General features: G+C 37.3%; 1 non-coding gene across 1 annotated transcript; it reads right to left on the bottom strand.

Annotated features, from left to right (window-relative positions):
- Positions 1–14,069: 14,069 nt before the first annotated feature.
- LOC115522519 lies at positions 14,070–14,176 on the bottom strand. The gene has a single exon (XR_003971425.1). It is a non-coding gene; the product is annotated as a U6 spliceosomal RNA (small nuclear RNA).
- Between the last annotated feature and the right edge of the window lie 470 nt (positions 14,177–14,646).

The following is a 14,646-nucleotide window of genomic DNA, read 5'->3' as shown; positions in this document are numbered from 1 at the left end:
GTGCTATAATTTAGGACTGATACGCTAGTGTTTCCTATTCATTGTATCCAAATTACATGTCAGGCACTTTATATATAACACCTCATTTATCCTTACAACAACCCTATATTCCTCATTATTCACTGAGAAAAAATCATGCTGTGGTGAAAAAGCTTGCCACACATCATACAATGACAAAGTCAGAATTTGAACTCAAGTCTGTCTGATACCAGGCCATGTTTCTAATGCCTATGGTAAATAACCTCATTTAATAAGTATATATTGAACCCATAAAATGTTAGATACTATTACGGTATGATACAAAGTTTTATAAAGGTGTGGTCCATTCTTTCATAAGACGTATAATTTAATTAGAGATACAAAAAGATGCAAATGAAGCACCTTAAAACACAAGGGAGGGGAAAAAAAGTATGAATTTGCGATGGCTAAAGGCATTATGGAGGTTGTGATGCTCAGACTAGGGTTTATATGAAGGACAGATTATAGAGACATGGATAGGATATGGGAGGCCACTGAGGAATGGCACAGAATGGACAAAGGTGAAAGTAAATGAGTAAAAGGTGCATTCAGTTGTAGCTTTATGACAGAAGGGTCAGTATTTGATTCATTTCTGATTCTAGAGCACCCAATGTGATACATAATAACCAGGAATTCAGTAAATGTTTGTGAAGTGAGACATTGAAGAATTATGCTTGAAAGTGGATGGGTTTGAATGTTTTGGAGGAGACATAATGAAACAAGTATTAGAAAGAAATAAACTAAGATGGGGGAGAGAAAGATGACAGGGAAACTAATTAGTAAGACTATTACAAAAATCTGGTTATGAGGCAACAAGAGTATCTCCCAGCCTAAAAAGAAAATCTAGACTATAAGATCTTAACTTTTGCTTGACACCATCAGAGTTGGTAAGTTCACAGGGCAGCCAATTAGTCTGAAATCTCTAAGAAAAGACAGGTGCCTCCAAGAAGCGGGAAGGTGAGCACTGTCTTACTAGTGGCAAAGTATGGGCAGAATTAGGGCTGCAATAGTAAGAAGCATTAAGCTAAAATTTTTTAAGAAATTGCTAAATAGACCCTAGCTGCTGCAGACAGGGCTATTGGCACTCATTTGTAGGATTTTCTCCATGACTTTCTACGGGGCACTGTAGAGAAAGATCGAAACATAATAGATCTGGAAAAGTGTCCAAGGAAAAGGTTTTATCCTGGATGAGAACTTTGTCTCCTATAGAACAAAGTCTTAGGCCACTGGGAGAAAGGCAGCAAACCCTGTTGTCCCAAGGCACAGGGAAGGCCCACTGCTGCTTGGAGGAAGGTAAAAGAAAAGCCTGTCTCTGGGGAGGGGCAGAAAACTTCCCTGACTCAGTGCCATTTGAGGACTCCTGCTGCTGGAGGAGAGCAGAAAACAGTGACCTGCAGAAGTCTCTCCTGAGACACAGGGTGCAGTTTAGCTGCCATGGGAAAGAAGATGGTTGATCGACTAAGCTCCACTGCCAAGACTCAAGCACACAGGACCTACCTGAGAATGAGGCTGGACCAGGACAACAGAGAACCTCCCAGCCCCTGCCCCCACTAATAAGTAAACCCTGTCCAACATGGGGGTGGGGGGAGGGACAAGAGTGTGGAGAGAAATACTTTCTGAGGGAAGGGCATAGGGGTGTCTGAAAGCTGAGTACAGAGTAAGGAGGGAAAACCTTTCCCTTTTGTGTGCTGTTTAGAGGATAAACTGTAGGGAGGTGAAGATCCTGTCGAGGAGCCCAGATAGCAACTTAGATAGGGCGGCAGCAGTTGAGCAGGTATACAGTGATTGGATTTTGATTTTGTTTCTAAGCCAGAGCCTACAGGATTTGCTGATATATTAGATATAGGATGTAAGAAAAATATAGGAGTCGAAGATGACTGAAGCTTTTGGACTGAGCAGTTGAAAGGTGGGTTTGGGAGGTTAGGGGGCAAATTAAGAGTTCTAGATATTTATTGTACAAAACTATTCATAACCATTTAGAAATTTCATAATTATCTCCACATTACCCTTCATATCCTTGTGTATAGGTGCTAAAGGAAAGGCTTGCAGAACTGAAGGCATTCTTATCAAGGTGCTTCTTCCATGAAGAACTGAACATTTCCCTGGTCCTTTTATACTAGTGGGCCTTGCTGTCTAGTTTTGCAACATGGGGAGATTTTCTCTTCATCCATAGGCTTGGTTGGTAGAAAATGTGACTTGAGACTTTAGAGATGATATTTACCACTGTGTTTCAAACCTTGTAACTAGATTTGCAACTTTTATGGTTCCTTAATTTTTTGATGTCATCTTCCCTTCTCAATCTGGAGTCAGCAGTGCGTGCGGATTCGTATGCTAACACGTCTTTTCAAGTAGGAATTACAAACTTTATTGGAAGAAAAGGGGATATTGAGGATATTAGGAAATGGTTTCATTATTCGGTCCCTCAGAACTATTTATGATGCTCATAAGGGAAATTGTGTTTCAAAATAAAATGGATCTGCAGGTATTATTTCTTATTGGCTTAAAATGGAAGGGACAAACTGTTCCTCTTCAAACTAGCTTCCCATGGTAATCTGACCATAGGAAATGAAGTAGTGCTTAATTGCTGAGGGTGGGGAAGAAATACTTTCTTCAAAATGGGAAATGTTTAGGGGCAGGATTGTAGAAACTTCAAGAATGCAGCCTTCCAGCCACCAGGATCACAATCCTGAAGTGCTACAAGGCTCACAATGAGGTTTGCAGACAGTGTCCCTCAAAACAACTGAAACGCTTGTTGAACATTCAGTTTCTTGGGCTCCATCCCAGATCTCCTGCTTCACATTCTGATGTTGGGGCCAGGACTTAGCATTTTTAAAAAGTGATAACCCCAAGTTTAGGTCTCTAGTGTACCCTGCAGCTTCTGGTTTTCTCATTTGTGTCTCTCCCAAATAGTAGTATTTACCATGTATTGAATGTTGATTATGTATCAAGCATTTTGAAAATGTTATCTCTTTGAAATTTCACCCTTAAAAGAGTATATAGTCATGTTTGCAGATGGGAGTTATACTCAGAGAGGTTACATAGATTGCTCAAGTTTATATAGCTGATGAGTTGGGAATCTGGATTTGTTTCTACGTTTGTGGATTTCAAAGTCTACACATTTCCTGTTGTGCTTTGTGCTTCTCATATAAGTCAATATTTTTAGGCCATATATCAACTACTTGGCATTAGCCAAACCAGCAAACTCCCATGTAGTCAGCAGAATTGAGTGTTAGTTTAATTTTCTTTGATAATGCCAAAGGTACTGGAGTATTTTGCAGTACTTTGAGATTATTATTATGAACCTCAATTATCATTATACAGTATTGAACAAAAGAATTCTATTCATTTTAGTGTTCTTGTTCTTTGGATAATTAATAACAGACAACACATGGAGTTCCATATGACAAAAATGAATGCTGTGTTTTGTAAATTCAAAGAACATGAAAATCTTCTATCAACTCTATTCATTCTATGAGCAAGGGCAGCCTTTTTTCCAAAGGATATTGCTAGCTTATGTCGGTGTTCTCCAAATCTGGCTTTATAGCAAAATCAGCCATATGGATTACAGGTTATAAAAGACTGGAAAATTCTTAAAAATACAGATTCCTGGGTTTTACTGCTAAAGATTTTGATTTGGCAAGTCTTAAGTGGAGCCAGAGAATCACTGTTCAGAAAGCTTCCAAGTGATTCTCATGGAAGCCAAGTTTGGGAATATCTGGCTCCTGTAATTTGAAGATGAATGAATTTGAAGATGATACTAGGAGTATACAGTCACTCAAAATGCCTTCATAATATGTTTTCAAACTCTAAAATTTCTCTTTGGGACAGCCATTCATTTAGATTCTTCCCTTTGAAAATTGCTTTTACCAGAGTCTTACCTTTGTGAATACATGAAACTAAGACATAAAGTATTTGTGGCTTCTGGTGCTTTCCTCTCTCAAGAGTGAGGATGCATAAGAGAATTTTTGAGAGAATAAGGGAGTGGAAGATTGTGGGCACATGGATGGGTTCAGAATATCAAAGTGAGGATTACCAAAACCAAACTGGTCCATTCTGTACATATGCCTAGAATAGTATTAGTATTAGTTAGTTTTGTGAGTTAGTTTTTGTTAGTTGTCTTCAAGGTTAGTATTGTCTTCAAGTCAGTATTTGTTGTTTTTCAAGTTAAGGCACATATTTCCAGAATCCTTTGAGTGTAACTCCTTTTTTCAATATTCTTAGAAAGAAGAGGGAACATTGTTTCCTGCTGTTTAAACTATTTCTAGTCTCAGACTTGGAATTATGGGACATTGGCATCCTGTTTTGTGAGATCAATAATTCCTGCTCATAACCATTCAACTTCAAGGAAAAATTGATTAGAGATTTCCAGAAAATAGAAAAAAAAAAGAGGAATTATGTTTCACTGGTGTGTTCTGAAATGAAGTGGCACCCCAGACCACTGATAAAGATATGTTACATTTTTGGAGGGGGAAGGGTCCTAAGTCTCCATAACATTTTAAACTGAGAACACTTTTTATGTGTTATATGGTACCATGAATGTTTTTTACCATGAATCTGATTGGTATATTCCTCCTGGATTTTTAGTCAGTGGCTCAATTATTATTTTGGTTTGTTATATCCCCCAAATAAAAATGTGTACATATGTAATTATAGTCAACAAACAAACCGTTTTACTAATTGGGTAGAGGTACTTTTTTCTAATAAAAAAATTATTTAAGGAGCGCCTGGGTGGCTCAGTCGGTTGAGCGTCCGATTTTGGCTCAGGTCTGATCTCACTTGAATCTTCAGTTCAAGCCCTGCATTGGGCTCTGTGCTGATAGCTTAGAGCCTGGAGCCCACTTCAGATTCTGTGTCTCCCTCTCTCTCTGACGCTCTCCCGCTCACACTCTGTGTCTCTCTCGCTCTCAAAAAAAATAAACATTAAAAAATTTTTTTTAATTATTTAATCAGTTTTTTTTCACCAGAAGGATGGAGGGAAGCACTGGTTATCTGTATCTTGAGTATGGTTGCTAGTTTCCAGTTTGCCAGTATTACTTAAGGACAGGTTCTGTTTGCTTGTTAGATATCATATGAGGGAGAGCCTACAGAATCAAGGACTAGCCATAACCCAAAGGCATCTGGATTCAAAGAGAATCTGATTTATAAAGAATGAAACACTAGGGGCAAAAGCAAGAATATTCTGAAAGGAACAATTGTTTCAGGAGTTTAAAAATATTTTGATAAAATGTTGCTGTGCCCTTTCCCTCAATATTTAGACTCTGTAACAGGTGGACATGGGACACCTAGAATAGAGACTATATATCCCAGATTCCGTTATAATCACTGGCTAAGTTCCAGCCAATGCAGCATATGCAGAGTTGCTTGTGAACATTCGGGAAGGAGTCCTTAAAAGAGGAGTTTTAGGGGCGCCTGGGTGGCTCAGTCGGTTAAGCGTCTGACTTCAGCTCAGGTCATGATCTCGCTGTCCGTGAGTTCCAGCCCCGCGTCGGACTCTGTGCTGACAGCTCAGAGCCTGGAGTTTGTTTTAGATTCTGTGTCTCCCTCTCTCTCTGACCCTCCCCCGTTCATGCTCTGTCTCTCTCTGTCTCAAAAATAAATAAACATTAAAAAAATTTTTTTTAAAAGAGGAGTTTTATCACATTTTTTTCTTTCTTTCTTTCTTTCCATCTTCTGGCTGACTGGAGTGGTTGGTGCTAGAGGAGCCATTTTGGAATGTGATGTAGAAACTGTATATAGAAGATAGCAGAACAACAAGATAAAGGAAACTTTGGCCTAGGTTATTGTGTATTCACATATCAGCTTGTCCTGGCCTGCTAACCTGTAATTATACATGGAACAGAATGCACTGTTATTTAGTTGAGGGACATTTAGCACCATGGTAAAGAACATAGACTCAGAAATCAGAAACCAGACTTGTTTGAATCTTGAGTCTATTTCTTACTAGCTATGTGACATTGAGCAAATTAAAGTAATGAATGATGCTTCCATATCCTGTTATAAAATAGGTTAATTATAACATTTAACTCATGAATTTGCTGTAAGGATTAAATGGGACAGTGTTTATAAAATACATAGATAGCAGTGTCTGGCACATGGAAAGCTATAAATAATAGCTATTATTATTTGAGCTATAATTATTTTTATACTTTTGAGATCACAGAAGAAACTAATCCTAATTAACACAGATGCTCTGGTACATACAATAGCGCCTGGTACAAAGTGGGTGCTTAATTAATATTTGGAATGAATTTCTGTTTACCTTTAAGTTCACATACTATAACAACCTGAAAAGTGACATTAAAGAATATTGCAGCATTCATTAACCATTTGAATTATGAGCAAACCAATTAGAGACCAAAAAGGATTATTAGCTTTGTGTTCAGGTGATTACCTGGATACAGTAGTGTTCTTGGTACGGAATCCCAAGCATCAATGGCCATTAACCACATACAAGTTCAGCAACTGCTCACATGGTCACTGCTCTCAGTTCTCAGTCCTGTGCATCTGTCACGGCATAAGGCTGTTAACCCATTGAAGGCTCCTCTGTTCCTGGCATGTGTACAGACTATCCCTGTGGCACCAGCCATTGGGATACACTCAGAAAAGACCAATCCATTTATTATTAACCATATAAAGACCATAATTAAGAAGGAAGTCCACAGCCAAGAAAATGCCATAATTTACTGAATTAAAACAAATTACTCAAAAACGGAATTATTCAATATTGAGGAAAGAAGTGCTTAGCTATTGTCTTTTTTTCTAAGCACCAATAATTTGGGTCAACCAAACTTTAAGAGTGAGTTCTATTTTGTAAACTAGCCCTATGTTCATACTTTATATGTATGACATGCTTTTTCAAGTAGTGTTGAAAGGAACATATGATCTCCATTCTATTATTTCTCCAAATATAGAACATACAAAACTTCAGGAAAAGTGTATGACATCTGTAATATTTATAGATTTCTATTAAAAGCTTTGCTACTATATAGAGCATACAGTTAGTTTCAAGTTGCTCTTTTGTAATCAGTCCATACATTTTCTTTAAAGTTACTATAAATTAGACCTACACTATCTAGAATTTGACTGCCTTATAAAGAAGATGAAAGAGTCTATAGTATAGGTATAAAACTGATAAAGAAATGTATCTGACTCAACAATAGTATACCTGGTATTTTCTTTCCCTTATATGCACAGTTTAAAAAATTTCATTACTCAATGGTGCAATTTTGCATTTAAATATGAATTCATTTAATTTTGCTTTGCAATCAGGTAAATTAGTGAGAAGGAATCTAAACAATATGCTTTAATTGCGTTTATAAATTATTCTCTCTGTCCTTCATGAGCATTCTTTCTTTTTTAGATATTGAAATGTAGTGTCTAAATATAAAGTGCAGTAACATCTGGTTCTAATTGCCGGTTTGAATAATATAGACAGACCTTCAACATTTCATGCTTTTGAAAGGATGCATTTAGTAGGAGGTACTGAGTCAAAGGTTGTAAAAATTTTGTGCCACTAAAAATAGTTGAAATCTCAGATGCATTTAAAATGGAAATTACCACTTTCTGAGCAAATAATTCCTTCAACATAAGGTGTATGTATGCTAGAAATGGTTCATCAAAAGAATCTTTTTGTTTTTTTTTATATCTTATATATCATCATTCTTAAAACCACAGTACTTTTATTTTTTACAGAGTCTAATTCTTATTCAAATCCTGAAGTAAACATTCAATTCAAAAATCACTGAATCCACATGTAACGCAAAGTTTTATGTTTAGGGTTATCTTTCAGATTATTTTTAGATTAACCATGATAAGCTGGAGTAGAACAGCTCAGTTGCCCTCATGGATTGAGGCAGATTGGTTGTTGTACTGGCAGGACTGTGTGCCCAAATGTGTGTGTATCTTAGGAATTATGTGTGACAGATCACTGTCTCATCAAAAAGTCCCAAGGAGTGCATATTTATATGTTTAAGCCTTTCTTCCTTCTTCCCTTGACCATAAAGATCTTTCCCCAAATACTTATCCCATTCATAACTGTTTTCCAAGTTCTGATTTTGTAGCTTTATTGCTGCAACACTCTTGAGAAAGAAATATAAATGTAAAAAACTTTCATCTGATAAACTCTCCATGAATAACTGTTGTCTTATGCTTAAATCAATACAATAATCTGATGTCTTAGAACATTATTGTATTAGATAATTCAGTAGGTAATAATGTATTTGGACATATGATTGTATTTAGAATAAAATCTAGTATATATCTGAATTCAAGATGTCCTTACAAAGAAGCATTACTCCCTTTCTTGAAGGTCAGTGCCACTGAGAAGGTCATCTGAATGTTCAGGAGGTGTCTCTTTATAAAACTTATTGGGCACCTGAGACCATGTGGGCTGTGAACATTCTGAGATGTTGAAAATGACCACTTCTGAAATAGTCTTTTACAATTCATCTTGGCAGATTCCTGCTTTGAAATTATCAATTAAACTGGTATTTTGAACTGATTATTATGGTGACCATTTGAGATGGACCAACATCTCTCTCCATGGTACAATAGCAATGGGCCTGCTGCTTAGTGCTGGGTGTAAAACTCATTGTGTTTAAGACTTGGAGCCAGACTTCTGGGTTCAAACCCAGATTTTCTATTTATTAGATGTGTTACCTTGAGTAATTTATTGTTTATTTATTTATTTTTTGAGAGAGAGACCAAGAGCAAGCTGGGGAGGAGCAGAGAGAGAGAGAGAGAGGGAGACACAGAATCCTAAGTAGGCTCCAGGCTCCAAGCTGTCAGCACAGAGCCTGATGCAGGGCTCAAACTCACAGACTGCGAGATCATGACCTGAGCCAAAGTCAGACGCTTAACCAACTGAGCCATCCAGGCATCCCTGTTACCTTGAGTAATTTAACTACCTTCATTGCACCTCATTTTCTCATCTGTAAAATGAGAAGAATAATAGTTCTTACTTCACAGATGGTAGTGATACCTCAATGAGTTAAATTACATTAACTGCTTATTATTACTGAGATTATTTTGGGCTCTTTTTTTTTTAAATGACTTTATTGAGAAGCTAGGATCTAAGTAATCTCTCCATAGGCATATTCTAAGCAGAAAACTTGGTCAGGAAAGCAGATGTGAAGGTGAAGAATTCAATGCTGAAGGTATGAGCCAACTCGAAACCAGCACCAGCAATGAATCTAGTCAGCCTTTTTTGGAAACAGACCCAAGGCAACTAGTCATAGCTCAGACATTTTGATCCCCTGGACCAAAAAGATTGTGAATCTGCCCCAATGTCTATAGGGAAAAAGTTTTTACCCACCAAAAACTCTTAGGAACCATGCCTTCTAGTAATACACAAGCTCAGGTTGTGGTTCTGTCACAATTTCTGTGAGTTCTGGTCCCTGGGTTAGAGTAATGCTCAAATTCCTCCTATCATATTAATCTTTCTTCCTAACTCAGTTGCCAGAGACTTCTTGACTGGAAGAACTTCACAGTAGTCAATGGTTTTATAGCATGCAAATTAGCACCTTATGCTCTGTGAAAATGCCCCCAAAATATGGCTGTTAAAAATACCACTAATAATGATCTTCTGATAATCTCAGCTATTGTTAAATAAAATTGGTTGAGCATATAACTAACATGGAATGAGGTGTTACACTTTGTCAATTTTGATTAATGGAAATTTTAAGGAATAAATATTTCTATTAACGTTTTGCTCCTTTATTTTACTATCCTACTGGAAAACATCATTCAATTTAAAGGGAAGTTTTAGTTTTGAGCATGATTTGTTGCAATTAATGCAACTGCCTGGCTCAGGTCCTAAACATTTATTTTTTATTTTTTATTATTTATTTTTCCTTTAAATTTACATCCAAGTTAGTTAGCATGTAGTGCAACAATGATTTCAAGAGTGGATTACTTAATGCCCTTTAGCCATTTAGTCCATCCCCCCTCCCATAACCCCTCCAGCAACCCTCAGTTTGTTCTCCATATTTATGAGTCTCTTCTGTTTTGTCCCCATTCCCTGTTTTTATATTATTTTTGTTTCCCTTCCCTTATGTTCATCTGTTTTGTCTCTTAAAGTCCTCATATGAGTGAAGTCATATGTTTTTTTTGTCTTTCTCTGACTAATTTCACTTCTCATGATACCCTCCAGTTCCATCCACGTAGTTGCAAATGGCAAGATTTCATTCTTTTTGATTGCCGAGTAATGCTCCATTGTATATATATATACCACATCTTCTTTTTCCATTCATCCATAGATGGACATTTGGGCTCTTTCCATACTTTGGCTATTGTGGATAGTGCTGCTATAAACATGGGGGTGCTTGTGTCCCTTCGAAACAGCAAACCTGTATCCCTTGGATAAATACCTGGTAGTGCAATTGCTGGGTCATAGAGTAGTTCTATTTTTAATTTTTTGAGGAACCTCCATCCTGTTTTCCAGAGTGGCTGCACCAGCTTGCATTCCCACCAGCAATGCAAAAGAGATCCTCTTTATCCTCATCCTCACCAACATCGGTTGTTGCCTGAATTGTTAATGTTAGCCATTCTGACAGGTGTAAGGTGGTATTGGTTTGTATTTCCCTGATGATGAGTGATGTTGAGCATTTTTTCACGTGTCGGTTGGCCATCTGGATGTCTTCCTTGGAGAAGTGTCTATTTATGTCTTTTGCCCATGTCTTCACTGGATTATTTGTTTTTTGGGTGTTGAGTTTGATAAGTTCTTTATAGATTTTGGATACTAACCCTTTATCTGATATGTTGTTTGCAAATATGTTCTCCCATTCTGTCGGTTGCGTTTTAGTTTTGCTGATGGTTTCCTTTGCTGTGCAGAAGCTTTTTATTTGGATGAGGTCCCAGTAGTTCATTTTTGCTTTTGTTTCCCTTGCCTCCAGAGACGTGTAGAGTAAGAATTTGCTGCGGCCAGGATCAAAGAGGTTTTTGCCTGCTTTTGTCTCGAGGATTTTGGTGGCTTCCTGTCTTACACTGAGGTCTTTCATCCATGTTGAGTTTATTTTTGTGTATGGTGTAAGAAAGTGGTTCAGGTTCATTCTCTGCATGTCACTGTCCAGTTTTCCCAGCACCACCTGCTGAAGAGACTGTCTTTATTCCATTGGATATTCTTTCCTGCTTTGTCAAAGATTATTTGGCCATACATTTGTGTGTCCGTTTCTGGGTTCTATTCAGTTCCATTCATCTGAGTGTCTGTTTTTGTGCCAGTACCATACTGTCTTGATGATTACAGCTTTGTAGTATAGCTTGAAGTCTGGGATTGCAATACTTTCTGCTTTGGTTTTCTTTTTCAAGATTGCTTTGGCTATTCGGGGTCTTTTCTGGTTCCATACACATTTTAGGATTATTGGTTCTAGCTCTGTGAAGAATACTGGTGTTATTTTGATAGGGATTGCACTGAATATGTAGATTGCTTTGGGTAGTATCGACATTTTAACAGTATTTGTTCTTCCTATCCAGGAGCATGGAATCTTTTTCCACTTTTTTTTGTGTCTTCTTCAATTTCTTTCATAAGCTGTCTATAGTTTTCAGTGTATAGATTTTTCACCTCTTTGGTTAGATTTATCCCTAGGTATTTTATGGTTTCTGGTGCAACTGTAAATGGGATCGATTCCTTGATTTCTCTTTCTGTCGCTTCATTGTTGGTGTATAGGAATGCAACCGATTTCTGTGCATGGATATTATATCCTGCAACTTTGCTGAATTCATGGATCAGTTCTAGCAGTTTTTTTGGTGGAATCTTTTGGGTTTTCCATATAGAGTATCATGTCATCTGTGAAGAGTGAAAGCTTGACCTCCTCCTGGCTGATTTGGATGCCTTTTATTTCTTTGTGTCGTCTGATTGCAGAGGCTAAGACTTCCAATACTATGTTGAATGGCAGTGGCGAGAGTGGACATTGCTGTCTTGTTCCTGACCTTAGGGGGAAAGCTCTCAGTTTTTCCCCATTGAGGATGCTGTTAGTGTTGGGTATTTCATTTATGGCTTTTATGATCTTGAGGTGTGATCCTTCTATCCCTACTTTCTTGAGGGTTTTTATCAAGAAAGGATGCTGTATTTTGTCAAATGCTTTCTCTGCATCTATTGAGAGTGGTTCTTGTTCTTCCTTTTAGTGATGTGATGAATCACAATGATTGTTCTGTGGATATTCAACCAGCCCTGCATCCCAAGTATAAATCCCACTTGGTGGTTGTGAATAGTTTTTTTAATGTATTGTTGGATCTGGTTGACTAATATCTTGTTGATGATTTTTTCATCCATGTTCATCAGGGAAATTGGTCTATAGCTCTCCTTTTTAGTGGGGTCTCTGTCTGGTTTTGGAATCAAGGTAATGCTGGCTTCATATAAAGGGTTTGGAAGTTTACCTTCCATTTCTATTTTTTGGAACAGCTTCGAGGGAAGAGGTGCTAACTTTTCCTTAAATGTTTGGTAGAATTCCTCTGGAAAGCCATCTGGCCCTGGATTCGTTTTTTGGGAGATTTTTGATTACTAATTCGATTTCTTTACTGGTTATGGGTCTGTTCAAATTTTCTATTTCTTCCTGTTTCAGTTTTGATAGTTTATATGTTTCTAGGAATTTTTCCATTTCTTCCAGATTGCCCATTTTATTGGCATATAATTGCTCATGATATTCTCTTATTGTTGTTTTTATTTCTGCTATATTGGTTGTGATCTCTCCTGTTTCATTCTTGGTTTTATTTCTTTGGGTCCTTTCCTTTTTCTTTTTGATCAAACTGGCTAGTGGTTTATCAATTTTGTTAATTCTTTCAAAGAACCAGCTTCTGGTTTCATTGATCTGTTCTACTGGTTTTTTGGTTTTGAGAGCATTAATTTCTGCTCTAATCTTTATTATTTGCTGTCTTCTGCTGGTTTGGGGTTTCATTTGCTGTTCTTTTTCCAGCTCTTTAAGGCATAAGGTTAGGTTGTATATCTGAGATCTTTCTTCCTTCTTAGGAAGGCCTGGATTGCAATATACTTTCCTCTTATGACTGCCTTTTCTGCATCCCAGAGGTTTGGGGTTGTGGTGTTATCATTTCATTGGCCTCCATGAACTTTTTAATTTCCTCTTTAACTGCTTGGTTAGTCCATTCATTCTTTAGTAGGATTCTCTTTAGTCTCCAAGTATTTGTTATCTTTCCAAATTTTTTCTTGTGGTTGATTTCGAGTTTCATAGCATTGTGGTCTGAAAATATGCACGGTATGATTTCGATCTTTTTGTACTTGTTGAGGGCTGATTTGTGTACCAGTATTTTGTGTTCTGGAAAACGTTCCATGTTTACTGGAGAAGAATGTATATTCTGATGATTTAGGATTAACTGTTCTGAATATATCTGTTAAGTCCATCTGGTCCAGCGTGTCATTCAAAGCCATTGTTTCCTTGTTGATTTCTTGATTAGATGATCTGTCCATTGTTGTAAGTGGGGTGTTTAAGTCCCCTACTATTATGGTATTATTATCAATGAGTTTCTTTATGTTTGTGATTAATTGATGTATATATTTGGGTACTCTCACATTTGGCGCATAAATGTTTACCATTGTTAGGTCTTCTTGGTGGATAGACCCCTTGATTATGATATAATGTCCTTCTTCATCTCTTGATACAGTCCTTATTTTAAAGTCTATATTGTCTGATATAAGTATGGCTACTCTGGCTTTCTTTTGTTGACCATTGGCATGATAGATGGTTCTCCATCCCCTTATTTTCAATCTGAAAGTGTGTTTAGGTCTAACGTGGGTCTCTTGTAAACAGCATATAGATGGATCTTGTTTTCTTATCCATCCTGTTACCCTATGTCTTTTGATTGGAGCATTTAGTCCATTGATGCTTAGAGTGAGTACTGAAAGATATGAGTTTATTGCCATTATGTTTCTTGTAGAGTTGGAGTTTCTGATGGTGTTCTCTGGTCCTTTCTAGTCTTTGTTGCTTTTGGTTTTTATTTATTTATTTATTTGTTGTTGTTGTTGTTTTTCATATTTTCTCCCCTCAGAGAATGCCTCTTAAAATTTCCTGCAGGGCCGGTTTAGTGGTCACAAACTCCTTTAAACAAATATGGAATGCTTCACAAATTTGTGCATCATCCTGGCGCAGGGTCCATGCTAATATTCTCTGTATTGTTCCAATTTTAGTATATGTGCTGCCGAAGTGAGCACAGGTCCTAAACATTTCCTAAGTCATTTTGTAATAAACAGCCTCTGGTTTAGGAGCCTTTCATCCAAACTTCCAACCAGATCCATTTCACTGCCGAAGTTATAATTTTTTAAATAAAGCTTTTCGTATCTGTTCCATGACTCATTAACTTAAAACTCATCAGTAGTTCTTACATAACCTAAAGAAGAAAGCTCAAGGGCTCCTGGGTGGCTCAGTCTGTTAGGTGTCCGACTTTGGCTTAGTTCATGATCTCATAGTTCGTGAGTTCAAGCCCCACATCTGGGTCTGTGCTGACAGCTCAGAGCCTGGAGCCTGCTTTGAATTCTGTGTCTCCCTCACTCTCTGCCCCTCCATCACTCACTGTCTGTCTCTTTCTCAAAAATTAATAAACATTAAAATTTTTTTCATAAAGCCCCTTTATTCTATATATGATCCTTCATAATCTGCACCTGCTTTTCTACATAGTCTCATC

Source organism: Lynx canadensis, chromosome C1 (genome assembly GCF_007474595.2).
Source record: "Lynx canadensis isolate LIC74 chromosome C1, mLynCan4.pri.v2, whole genome shotgun sequence".
In the NCBI taxonomy this organism is placed as follows: domain Eukaryota; kingdom Metazoa; phylum Chordata; class Mammalia; order Carnivora; family Felidae; genus Lynx; species Lynx canadensis.
The sequence above is the reverse complement of the archived record's forward strand: the minus strand, read 5'-3'. Positions and strand labels throughout refer to the sequence as shown.